Raw genomic sequence first — 14,255 nt, 5'->3', positions numbered from 1 at the left:
AACTTATTTACCCAGCACACCAGTCTTGACATTGACATTGCATTCTTAATTGTTATGGCTGTGATTAATATTCTTGCACTTAGTCCTTTGTAAATATAACCTTGATTATTTCCTTAGGGTAAATTTCTAGAAATAAAACTGATGAATCAAAGTATACAGATTTCGGTGGTCAAGTCAATCTACTTTAGACTGCACCCAGAGGTATGAGGCATAATTTTTCCTCTCTCACATATTGTAGTATTAAATTTTGTATTTAGCATTAAATTTAGAACCATAGTATTAAAATAACACCATGTAGGGCGCCTGGGTGGCTCAGTTGGTTAAGCAACTGCCTTCGGCTCAGGTCATGATCCTGGAGTCCCTGGATCGAGTCCCGCATCGGGCTCCCTGCTCGGCAGGGAGTCTGCTTCTCCCTCTGACCCTCCCCCCTCTCATGTGCTTGCTCTCTCTCATTCTCTCTCTCTCAAATAAATAAATAAATAAATAAAAATCTTAAAAAAAAAAAAAAATAAATAAATAAAATAACACCATATAAATTTTGGGAGGAATAATGAACCTGGTCAATGGATAAGTCAACATGCCATTTTCTTATCTTTCTCTTTCCCTTCTGTCTTTCATTTGTATACATAAAAAAACAAAAATGAAAACACAAATACCAACACTATAGATCACCAGGTATTGGGAGAAAACCAAAAGAACAAAGAAGGAAACTGATATTCTAGGCAAAAGAAAGATTTTTTTTCAAAGGAGAATTTAAACGAATCATCCTCCACAAGATTCTGGAGAATATTTTATCAATAAAACAAAAATATGTTGCTATGAGAAGAAAAGCCAGAGAACCAAAAGCTTTGTTGGAACTAAAACTATGCTTCTAAGAATAAAAATATGTTAAAGCCATGATTGTGGAAATAAAATGATTCATAAAGAGATTGAATAAAAGAATAGTCCTGGTAGAGGAACCTAGTCACATCAAGGAAAATCTCCCAGAATGAAAAGCAAAAAGAGATGAAAATTGGGTTATGGATGTGAAAGTGTTTTGGGTATTAAGCTACTACACACATATAAGGTGGCATTAGTAATAAGTAGTGGAATATAATATACAATGGAAGACTTCTACATATTCGGACAGAAGATTGGGACAAATGTTTACCTAATATATAAAGATGTGAGGATGTCCATGTGTGTGTATCTGATTGAAGAGTTGAGTTGTCTAATTTGACTAAGTCACTTTCTCTTTCAGAAGACACCTTTTATTATGGAATTACTTCTCAACATTGTGGAAATCACATAGGTTCCTAGAAGTTACAAGATGTAATTTCATTCAGGCTGGAAACACGGGTAGCATGGAGTTCCATACATGGTCTGATACTTCTGTGATTGTAGGTAAGCAGTGCCTGGGTAGGTATACACAAGAGACCAATGAAGGTCATTAGAGAACATGGGTCAGTTTTACCAGCTTCTTCAAGGGTTGACTTAAGTTCAGACATAAAACAAGGATTCTGCATTGTTGTCATTTCATCTCAACTCAATTTTCCTTTTTAGTGACTTTAAAACCAAACAGCACAGACAATTTCATTTGTCTGTCAAGCTCTCTGTAATACACTTAGGTTTTCATTATTATGTAATTTGAGTGTCTGCACATGGATTTTTCATAAAGACATGTGCTTCCTACAAGATATAAATGTTCAACTTGACCCCAAACTCCTAAAATAGTCCCCCAACCATATGTGAAACCCAATAGTAGTTCCAGGAAGTCCGCTAATACCCATGCTTTCAAACCACAGATACGTGCTACTCAGTGAGAAAGCACCTTTAGCCTAGTCTCACTGCTTAGTAACAAGAAGTTAGGTTGGTGGCATACACCATTTCCAGCAAAATGAGGAAACCTAAACCACTGACTAACGTTGTCAACTCCAGAAATTGGGATTAGGTTATGGAGAAAATAAAGATTTTAAATGAAGTGACCCTGATAAATATTGACTTTCTGGCAAGTTTGGATCTCTTCATGCTAAATAAAAATATGAGGTTTCTTAGTGACGCTTAACCTATGAAGTCATCTCCAATAATGCTATAATATATTGGACAAGAACTGCAAAACAAATGATTCCCCTAACTGAGCCAAATTATTACAACAGCCTTTGACTAATTCTCTCCATATTATGCTTTCCTCTTGCCAATTACCACCTACTTCCTCCATATGGTTTTCCTAGTTTATGGGAATTTCAGGCTGTTGGTATCATAAACTTAAAGAACAATGACCACAGGCAGAAAGTAAAAATAAAATGTAATCATAATGCAGTACCTTAATTTGGGGAATAAAGGTGAAAAAGAATACAAAATTACTGAAAAATGTACAAGAAACAAGAGATAAATTTTCTTGGTTGGGTTAAGTTTATCGAATTATACTCTGAGAATTCTATCTTCCAACTCATTTCTGACTTCTCATAAACAAAAGTCAAAGTCTCAGTTTCCATAGCATTTTCCTCTTTCTCCTCTCCTAAGCTGGGCTTAATTCAGTTTCTCACCCTATTCTTCTACAGGAAATGACCACTGTTAATACAGTAATTTTATACTTTGCACAAGTATATCTCCAAGTAAATATCATGCATAATACAAATTTTGATCGTACAGATGGAAAGCAAAATGGCTGCACACATGTTACGGTGTGTGTAAATATGAAAAATAATGCATGGTCCTTGTACTCAAAAAAAACTTACCAAATACAAGAGGAAAAAGACCTGTTCAAAAAAGGTGCAGGAGTCACGGGTGTAAACAAAGAGGTGAAGATACGGAGAAGTGGGAGTACTAACTGCATGCTGCGTTTAAAACTATGTTTTGACATTTGAATGCTAATTTTATGGCATGAACTTTTAAAAAGTCCTATTCTGCTGCCTTGGTAGAATGGGCTTCCAGATCTGGGAGAGAAGGTCACTTTTAAATACTCAGCCATGGTATAATGATGTAGGATGTTTTTCTGGGCTGGATTTCAGGAAAGCCAGCTAATGCAGGAAGTCAAGCTGTATACACCTAGCTCCAGCCAACTGGATGTAATACATAGCTCAAGAAAATGCCATTTACTCTATTTACATCAAAAAGTCTGACCTTAATATTGACAAAATAATTGTTGCAATTTATGAAAGAAAAACAATCTACCACAAAAATTTCCTTTTGATATTATGGAGAGAAAACGATTGTTCAGTTGACTGATTAAACTCACTTTTCAACTAACTGTGGTTTTATAGAAACATGATCCTGGCTTCATAACCTTCTTTTTTTTCCCCAATTCAATTTTTGATTCATTTTATGGCCATGAGAATGTAGTAAACTCATGTTCCACTTATCAGTGGTTTAACAGTCATTTCTTTGGGGATATTGAATGAGTCAACGGAGTATCAGTTGATAAGACTGGGGCAAAAAGAATCTAAAAATGCAAAATAGTCACAAAACAGGCCTGAGTTCTTTTCTATCCTGCCATTCAATATGCTGTGTATCTCTGGGCAAGTCACTTCGACATGTCAAGGGGGAGCCCTGGTATATATAAGATTACCAGCACCTGTTCCCCGTGGCTACATTACAAAGAAATTATATTACCATAGGGTAGTAAAGGTTCATTTTGTTTTGTTATATTTTGTTTTAATCAGGAAGGCAGAAAAACCTGTGTCATAGGTTTGGTTCTGCCTCTTGGTCACTGTATGACCTTATGCACATTTTGCTCCTTCTTCGGGCTTCAGTCTTCTTATTTGTAAAATAGAAGTTGGACTAAACGATCTCTCTGGTTCTTTCTAGCTCAGAATTCTATTATTGGGGGAAAAAAGTACCTCTGGGCTTTTCATTTGAATGCCAGGTTTCGGCCTGATGTGAATTAAACTGTCTGGGTTATAAACCAACTAACTCCAAAACAAGGTTTATAATGGAAACAACAAGTGACCCTTGGCTTCGACAAAGCTAACAGTTCCCTCTATAATATTCAGTTACCACTCATATCCCTGGGCAGCGACTGAAGTGTTATGTAACAGTGACTGTTGCAGGATTACCCAATCCTTTCACCTAACCCTAATTGTACAGTCTGCTTGTGGTTCCTGTAATACCTGGTTCTCTTCAATGACAAGCTCCAGGATAGATGTGGCTGCCACCACTAAACCCAACTCTTGCTGGTTTAAAATAACACAGTTATATGCAACTTGCAAGTACTGTCCTTTTTAGAGTACATTATTTTTGCTTTCCCTTCTGCCTCTTTTCTAAGTGGTAATGACTTCTTGCCCAAAATGACCTAGCACTAGGAAAAATTCTAACAAATAATAAAATGCTCCGGTACAGGTAGGGTACATACTGTCCTCTGACTTAAGGCACAGACCAAGTAAAAAGGTCCAGCTGGAAAGACCTAGAGGAAAGGCAGAGAGAGATGATTTATGTTAACTACAACAAATCTTAAATGGAATGGACTTGACTCTTTTTTGCCTTTGCATTTAGCCTGTATTCCCTTTATTATATGCAAATGTTTTAACTTTCAGGAAAAAAATGATAGTAAATTTAGAAGAAAAAGAACATTTTTTTATTGAAGTGTAATTGACGTCATTTTTATAACACAAAATAGAAATGGATATCGAGGTAAATATCAAGTCTGACACTTAAGGTGAAACAATAGATTTATTACAACATGGGCATATCGTCTAAAAGTTTAGTGATTAGAAACAATGTAAACATATTTTCCTCAAAATAGAACAATCTAATAACATGTTTCTCAAAATATATTAATTTTTTCTGCTTATAAAACTTCTACATTTCTATTTTTGAGAACATAGGTAAGCAGAAAAAACAAAGAATCAAAACAAATAACAACTTATCAAATAATCCACACTTTTTCAATGCATGGTTATATTAACATAATAAAGAAATTACATTTATAAATTTTGCATGCTGTTTATCAATCACTGTCATATAAACATTGGTATTATTTAAGGTTTTGTGAATAATATAAATGGGTATATATTTTATTAGTTATACTCATCCATTATGATTGAAGTTTAGATTGTATCCAATTTTTCTATGTATTTTTTATGAATGATACAATAAACATCCCTTTGCAAACACTTTTGCCTGAATTTCTGATTTATTCCTTAAGCTACATGCCTTAAGTTATTCATACAGACTACCATCTAAATCTAAAAGCTACAGCTAAAATTTAAAAATTATTTTCCATCCACTAGAGGGAAATCCTAATGCCAAATAAGTGTATACTATAAAGATAGAAACTGCATGAGGTAGAAATAAAAATTCTGTATGTGATGCAAAGTGTTTATATACCTGGGTACTTTATATTTCAAAACAATGTTGTAAATATGCTAAATTCTAAAAATTATCCAGAAGAAGGAAATTCATTTAATTACATTAATTACATTAAATAAAAATATTAGTTGTAAAACCAGGTGTATGAATGACAATCATATAGAGGCTTGGCTATGGATAGATTTTTAAATATCATGATATAAAATAAAAATTACTGGTAAGATGAGAACTTCCCACTAACAAAATTACATACGTATCTGCATTTGCAAACCATCTTGTTGTCATATGTAGAGAGAGAGATAGATGTATATGCCTATCTACATCTATATCTATACACACACACAATGGAAGAGGTGCTTCTCCTTCCATCTGAAGCTAATTCTTTCATTCATTGTCCGGGTCCCAGCACCCGCAACTTCTTTCAAGGAATTTACTCTATTCATTGCCTACCTCCCCTCCTGTATCTAAAGTTCCTTACTCTCTACTGGATTTTTTTCCATCAGTATTTTAAAAATATACAAGCCCCTCCCATTTTTAAGATCTTTCCAATTTCCACTTTCTCCCCTAGTTATTACTCTATTTCTTTCCTCCCTTTGACAGCCAAATAGTTTTTTGAAGAAATGTTTGTACATACTGACTCTCTTTCTCATTGTCTTATCACATCTTAAGTCACTGTAAAAGGGATCCTACTTCTATCAATCAGTGGCCCTTGCCAATCTCTTAATTTTCCTATTACATCTCCTCTCTGGCCAGTCTTTCTCTGTCTCTTTGGGCTCTCCTTCTTCTTTGCACTCTTGTGTAAAGATGTTCCTCAGGTTTTGCTTTTAAGTCGTGTCACAGTATATGACCTCCTGTATTTGAATTTTGAATACCATATTGTTAATTAAGCAACACAATCAACTTTGTAAATACATATTAATAAACTTTTTCATCATCATTAGCCATTCAGTTTTTATTCACAATTATACATTCCGTTAGATGCCATGGGTTTTACTTCTTCTTAAGTCTGCAGCTGGAGCTAGAAAATCCCCACTTAAATCTGTTTTCAAAATCCTAGAATTTTAGAAATAAAATAGCAAGTTTGCAAAGTGAAGAAAAAAGATGTTATTTTAGACGAGCATGTTTATCTATTTGCTAGAGGAAAAAAAGAGCCTTAAAAGCAAGCACACTGCTTTCCAAACTTTATTTCTACCATAAGTAGAGATGGAGGATGACCTTGAGAGGCTGGACACCCACCAGACGGCTCCATTCTTGTGAGCCACCTGAGACTGGCACTGGAGAAAGGTCTTTCTTTGTACGCTTCAGACTTGACTCAGCAACCGGTGTGTGCTGCCCACCCACGGGCAGAGTAAAGTACTCATGGAAAAGAAGATTCCAAGCTGACAGCATATAGCTGGGACTCCCTCTCGCAAAGCAGCTCCTGAGAAGACTGGATTGTGTTTAGTCAGGTGCATGTAAGAATAATGCCCTGTCTATTCTTCACATATCCTAAGATATTGTACTTTAGTTCTTTCAAAGGAATTTGTATATCTAGGAAGTTTAAAATTGACTTGGTAAGATACTGCCTGTTTTCTAGTAATGAGCTTGGTTAAGGCAACTGTCTGATGACACATTTAGGCTTTCTAATCGAATTTTTGTACTGATGTGGCTTGAAAAGTGTTTACTTTGTGTGTGTAGGTTTTGGACTCTAACTTTAGTGAATTACATGGTAATGAGGAACAGAAGAACTGGTATCTGCTGGCAAATTCTTAAGCAGGGGAGCTACTCAGTGATAGAACCAACCAGATCACCTCTGATTGCATGATTCTGAACATCTAGACGACTATTGTTTTGTTGTGTATATTTTAATGTAATACAACTTTTTGTGGGTTCATTAAAAGTCTTCTCAAAAGTAACACTAAGAAAACCACTACAACATACATAAAAAAAGTGTGCTTTAGGCCAAAATAAAAATTTTACTTGGACTTGTAAAATAAAAAGTAGACAAACTACATGTAAGGATAAAATTCTGAGTGGGAGACAGAGCCCAAACACTGAACACTCTGCTAAGAGACCTACAATTGGTCAAATTATGCCCTTGTTTGGCACTGATCAGACATTCCCAAAAGTTGTACAGCCACACAGTGGAAATCAGACACAAAACAACCTTAGCCATTGAGTGAATTTTATTACTTATCCAAGTAAAAAAGCATTTTTAGGGCATGACAGACTGAAATGTAAGAGCATACAGTACAAACTGTACACTAATAAAATTGTGTCTTGGGTGTGTGTTGGAAGCATGAATGTTCATGACTAGACCAAGTTATAATCACATTCTTGGATTTTGGATTTTTTCCTTTTTTAATAGTTCAAGGATAACCTCCTATTTTGTAAATTTAATCTTAATATATGGATTATAGAGAAAAAATGGAAATGGTAATAATATTGCAATAAAAGAACCTGAATAAACCTTTGGCAAACAGAAGGCCATTTTCCAGATGATTAGTCAGAAGTCTATCTTAATTTGGAACAGATTTCTGCCTAAGACAGTAGAGGAAAACAACAACAGCAACAACAACCACACACACCAAAACACAGACAATGATAATGTATATCCAGCACTACTTAGGTCTATATTTGTGTAGGATAAACCATTTAATATAGGAACTGACAATGATTATTAAGCCAGCCAAGATATTAAGGAAAGCACCATAGCCAAAGCCAAGATGCCACCAATTATAAAACCCTTCCTTAATATATATTAGGTAATATGACTTGGGATAATGTAATGTGGACACAGTGCTTATTCAAATTACAAATAATCCCTCTGTAGTTCAGCTGTAATAACTTTGTTTCAAGACAATAGGAGATGGGAAAAATCAAGTCCCCAATATCTCCTGAGCACAAATACCCCTAAAAATGTTTGGGTAGGTTTCTACAAGTTTCTCATCTACAACATCAAGCTTAACTTCTTGAGGAACAATGATTTATTTTGTTTTACCTCCAGCACAGAGCATAATATCTTTCATACTGAATTTCTGAACAAAAGTTTATTCAATTAACTTGCTAAGAATTTTGGAGGTTTGGATAAAGTAGCTCTCAGAATGACTCTAGAAGAGTTTTGGGGAGACCTCTTTAATAGGGCATTATTTATGGTCTCAGGTTGAAAGGATCACTTAATCAAGGCATGATTGGGACACAAAAGAAATTAAATGGACTGAGGCTATGAATAATCAAAGAACTAAATAAATGAAGAGATAGTTCGTGTTCACAGATAAGAAGACTCAATATTGTCAAGATGTTAAGTCTTTCCAACTTAATTACAGATTCAATGCAATCCCAACCCAAATCCCGGAAGACTGCTTTATGGATATCAACAAATTGACTCTAAAGTTTATACGAAGAAGCAAAAGACCCAGGAGAGCCAACACGGTATTGAAGGAGAAGGACAAAGGTGGAGAACTGACACTATCTGACTTCAAGATTTACTATAAACCTACAGTAATCAAGACAATGTGGCACTGGAGAAAGAATAGACAAATAGATCAGCGTAATATAATAGAGATCCCAGAAATAGACACACATAAATATATTCAACTGATCTTTGACAAAGAAACAAAGGCAATACAATGGAGCAAAGATGGTCTTTTCAAAAAATGGTGCTGGAACAACTAGATATCCATACCCCCGCCCCCCAAAAAAAGAATCTAAACACAGACCTTATACCCTTCACAAAAACTAACTCAAAATGGATCATAGACATAAATGTAAAATGCAAAACTATAAACACCTAGAAGATAACAGAAGAGAAAACCTAGATGACCTTGGATGTGGCAATGACTTTTTAGATACAACACCAAAGGCATGATCCATGATAAAAGTAATTGATAAACTGGATTTCATTAAAATTAAAAATTTCTGCATAAGACAATGTCAAGAGAATGAGAGATAAATCACAGACTGAGAGAAAATATGTATGAAAGACACATCTGATAAAGGACTGTTATCCAAAGTATACAAAGAAACACAACAGTAAAAACACATAAGAACTTGCTTTAAAAATGGGCCAAAGACCTTAACAGACACCTCATCAAGGAAGATACACAGATGACAACTAAGTGTGGGAAAAGATGCTCTGCATCATATGTTATCAGATAAATGCTAATTAAAATGACCATGAGATACCACTACACATCCAGTAGAATGGCCGAAGTCCAGAACACTAACAACACCACATGCTGGAGAGGAGAGGCTATAGAGCGATGGGAACTCTCATTCATTACTGTGGAAATGCAAAATGGTACAGCCACTTTGGGAGACAGTTTTATAAAAATAAAGAAACAAAATAAACATACTCTTACCATATAATCCAGCAATTGCCCTGCTTAGTATTTCCTCAAAGTGTTGAAAGCTTATGTCAAAACAAAACAAAACAAAGACAAAAAACAACAAAAACAAAAAAACCCAAAACAAAAAACCAAAAAACCTGTATACAGATGTTTCATGGAAGCTTTATTCATAATTACCAAAACTTGGAAGCAACCAAGACATACTTCAGAAGCTAAATGCATAAATTGTACATCCCAACAGTGGAGTATTATTCAGCTCATCATGCTATCAAGCCATGAAAAGACATGGAGGAAACTTAAAATGCATATTATTAAGTGAAAGAAGCCAAGCTGAAGAGGATGCATACTGTATGATTCCAACTATATGACCTTCTGGTAATAGCAAAACTGTGGAGACAGTGAAAAGATCAGTGGTCACGGGTTGGAGGGGGAAGAAGGGGGGATGAATAGTCAGAGTATAGAGCACGGAGGATTTTTAGGGCAGTGAAAATACTCTGTATGATATCATAATGATGTATACATGTCATTATATATTTGTTCAAACCCATAGAAGGTATAACACCAAGAAAAAAACCCTAAAGTCAACTATGAACTTTAGGTGATCACGATATATAGCTTCATCAATTGTAAAAAATTACCACTCTAGTGGGGGATTTTATAATAGGGGAGCCCACAGTGAGGCTGTGCCTGTGGGGGGGCAGGAAGTATATGGAAAATCTCTGTGCCATCCTCTCAGTTTGGCTGTGAACCTAAAACTGCTCTAAAAAAATAAAATCTTAAAAAAAAAGGATACCTAGACCATTGTGATGTGTGGCTTTGCCCAAGTCCATTAACCTGTCTGAGCCACAGTTCCTTATTGATATAAAAAGTCCTCCAACTCTAAAAGTCCAAGACTCAGTGATCTCAGCTGGAGATGACCACATGCCAGCACCATTTACCAACATGCTTCTATTGTTGCAAGTCAGTTAGAGGGAGCACCTATGCTTTATTATTTTTAGGCACAGTCAAGTTCATCCTCAGTAAGCACCCACATCATTCTGTCTCTGAAGCAGATAAATGGTGAATATCCTAGAAAATTATATTGCCTTACCCTTGTCCCATTTCCCAAAGTCTTATTTTCTCAATTCTCCAAATTAGTCTTGTTAAGTAAATTCTTTTCTGATAAGGTGAAGATGTCTAGCAAACAAAGTAAATTTAAACATTTGAAGTCAAACTAGTTACTTCAGTACATTATAAACAAAGCCAGCAACAGCTTCATTATCGCGTTGTTAACCTTAAACAATCTTTATAAAATTCTCATTTCACGGATGGATCTTTGGTAAAACATGTCTATTTTGGCTATTTAAGAAGTCAGAACTTTAAAATATGTAATTTTCCCTACCGGAAAATATTGATTTTTTTTTCCAAAAAACACATTAGTTTCTCATGTTCATGAAAATATTAAAAATTAACAAATACCTATAGGTTTAAAATACAATCTCCTTGAACAGTCCAATTTCCCATAACTCCCAGAAGCTGTAGCCATGACCTCCTCAGGACCTCATCTGTAAGCAAACTCACTGAATTTATTTCAGACCTGTCCTTGCATCCCGTATCTTCAGGCACCATGACTTCATAGGGCGGGAGTCTGCTATCAGGGAATGCACCCCAGTCAGCTGACAGGACAGTCAGAGTAGCCAGCAGGAACAATCGGGGAGGTCGCAGGCTTGTTTATGTTAAAAGCTCTTGCTGCTAGACGGCAGAACGAACTCCTTTAGAATCTGTTCCCATAATAGTCCCCAAGGTAATGACGCACAGCTGTGGAGAGGAAATAGGCTTTTTAATTTGTTAACCATGCCCCAAAAAAGAAGAAAACAAAATGCTCAAAAGAGACTATAAAGAGTTCTTTTTAAAGTCTTCTCCAGAAACAGCTAAAAAAAAAAAAAAAGTACGAACTTTTCCCCCCAATCACACAGTGTATGTATATATGGCTTGTTTGTTCCTTAATATATATCCAAACTTTGATTTGAATCTAATGAAGTCTTTTCTTCTGACTTCTCAATTTCACCTTCCCTTAATGATCACATTGTCTGAAGACTCTGCTACTATCATAAGACCCTTGGATCATTACTGCTGAAAGATCCCATTTGGAAAAATTCAGAAAGTCAGGGAAAACAGACCTAAACTTTTATCCAGAAGACTGAGGTTAAGATAAGAATGTGATTTCCTTAAAATGATGGCCCCAGGTTTTTAGAGCAGGAAGTGAAATATTTTAATCCAATTCCACCCTGTATAAAGCCCCTGCTGAAACCCATTTTTTTTTTGAAGAATTGTTTCCAGTTTGTTGTTTTTAGTGCATTTACTTTAGTTATGAAATATTTCAAATATACAGCAAGTAACATTCTTCCATAGCAAGTGTCCAGAACCAAGACCTAGCTACGAAACTCCATCAAGTTATAACAGTCGATCATACTTGCTTCGACTTTTAATTTTTTTTTTTTTTAAGAAACATCTCATTACAAATATGACTGACATTCCCTGACCACCTTTTCCACATCTTATGGCATTTCTTTCCTCAATCTCTGCCTTCCCAGAGATAATCATCAACCTGAATTTGGTTCTCATTCTCATGCATGCTTACACTATTATAACACAATGTCCAGTTGTTTGGCATGTTTTAAGGTTTTACGTAAATAGTATCCTATGCATCCTTCAGTAATGTCCTATCTTCAGTTTGTGTTTGAGACTGAATCAAGTTGATATGGGCAGCCATTGTTCATACCGTTTCACTAGTGTTCCATATCTATTTGCAAGATTTTTCCACAGTTTATCTGACCAATGCTTTTCCTTTTTTTGCCATTACTCATGACACGGTGAACATTTTCATACATGCCTCTTTGAGCACATACGCCACAGGTTCTCTAGATTTCAACTCTATTTGATGTCAAACTTCAAAATGGATGTAACAATTTACACTTCTAGCAGGCTCCAAACCTTAGCAACACCAGACATTGCCAACAATAGATACAATTTTTGTTAATCTGAAGTGTAGTTTTCAAGTGTGAATTTCTTTTTTGCTAACATCTTTACCATGTTTATGAGATTTCACTTCCTATTCCAATCCATTGCTTGGTTTTGCTGTATGTGTAGGAGTTACTCATTACTTTTACATAGTTTTCTTTGTTGGATATCGGCATTATAAATATCCACTCCAAAATGTAGATTTTTCAAAACCTTGCTCACGGGTATGGTTTTTTTTTTTGGCTGAACAGATGTTTTTAAAATCAATGTACTCCAATTTATCCATAGTGAACTTCTTCCCCATCCTAAGGTCATAAAGATATTCTCTTAAATTTTCTTACAACAATATTAAGTTGATCGTATAATGTTTCTTTTTCAACCTACTAAGATAGGTCCTTAATAAATGTTATATTTAATTTCTTAGCACTTCTTTTAAATTTTCATCTCCAAGTTCACAGTGAAGTTTGTTCTATATAGTTGACTTTTCTTGTACTATCTTTGTTCGGCTTCAGTATTAGTATATATTAATCTAACAGAACCAGTTGGCAATTTTCATTCCTTTTACAGTCGACACATAGTAGAGGTTATGTATCCTTTGACCGTTTCATAAAACTCACTTCTAGAATTTTCCAGTCCTTATTTGGAGAGAAGGGTCAGAACTCCCTAGAATGCTGAAATAATTGTTTTAATTGTGCCAAGAGTGAATATTTTCTTTGTTTATTTTTTTTCTGTTTCTTTTTAACACAACTATTGGCAGTGCTTTTATAAAATATGCATTTTATCTAGTTACTTAAATGTATGGAACAAAAATTGTTACTAGCATTCACAAATGACTTTTACAGTTGCATTGGATCTATACTTATGCCCTATTACTATTTTGTTATTTTCTTATGTCTTTTTTACTATATCAATCATGTAAAATATTTGCCATATTATTAGTCATTTTAAAAACCAGATTTTAGTTACTGATCCTTTTATTGTTTCTCTGTTGTCACTTCATGTATCTCTGCTTTTCCATATATAACATCCTTTCTTCTTTCTGTAGGTTTTTTTCTAGCTTCTTGAATTAAAAGCTCATCAATTTTTCAAGCAGTCTTATTTTCTAATAAATGCATTTAAGAGTCTAACTTGCTTCATTAGGTGATACATGCCTTTTTTTCTGTTTCTTTTTCCAGGGTTAAGGATAGTCCCATTCGAGGGATAACCAAGAATAGTAAAATTTAAAAACTACATGTATTTACCAGTCTGATAAATCGTTACTAATAATACTCAAAGGGTTAAGAAAATTACTATTTATTCCCTGTCTTATGAAAAATTGATATACAGAAACCTTTATATATAAGAGAAAGAACTTGAGAGAGAATGATCCACATGAAATGATAAAATGTTTGCCTTAATGGTAATGTCCTGTTATGCTTCTTGAATATTTCGTATGTATCTGTTGATAATCACTTGAATGGGATGATAGAGAGGAAAAAAGAACCATAGAACTAGAATCCATTACCAGTCGAAAATAATCAGGCGCTGTCTTTGGACACGTACAATAGAAAAATGAAAAAAACAAAACAAAACAAAATATATGGCTCCTAACAATAAGGAATGGGCTGTCTAGTTCAGCTAAAGCAATCTTTAAATCATAAT

The 14,255-nt window shown here is 34.8% G+C and overlaps 2 long non-coding RNA genes across 3 annotated transcripts in view; one reads left to right on the top strand and one right to left on the bottom strand.

Moving 5' to 3' along the window:
* LOC118553701 (uncharacterized) overlaps positions 1-14,255 on the top strand; it is a 258,776-nt gene that overhangs the window by 241,804 nt on the left and 2,717 nt on the right. For both annotated transcript variants that reach the window (XR_004926153.2, XR_013441111.1), the window contains one exon: positions 1,241-1,383. This is a non-coding gene — a long non-coding RNA (uncharacterized LOC118553701). The remainder of the gene's footprint in view (positions 1-1,240; positions 1,384-14,255) is intronic.
* The window catches only part of LOC118553704 (uncharacterized), a 39,205-nt gene continuing 29,759 nt past the window's right edge, over positions 4,810-14,255 (bottom strand). Inside the window, exons 2-3 of the long non-coding RNA XR_004926161.2 lie at positions 11,073-11,411; positions 4,810-6,137 (exon numbers count right to left, since the gene is read on the bottom strand). This is a non-coding gene — a long non-coding RNA (uncharacterized LOC118553704). The remainder of the gene's footprint in view (positions 6,138-11,072; positions 11,412-14,255) is intronic.

Source organism: Halichoerus grypus, chromosome 9 (assembly GCF_964656455.1).
Source record: "Halichoerus grypus chromosome 9, mHalGry1.hap1.1, whole genome shotgun sequence".
NCBI classification, from domain to species: Eukaryota; Metazoa; Chordata; class Mammalia; order Carnivora; family Phocidae; genus Halichoerus; species Halichoerus grypus.
Note: the sequence above shows the minus strand (reverse complement) of the source record. Positions and strands in the feature narration are given on the sequence as shown.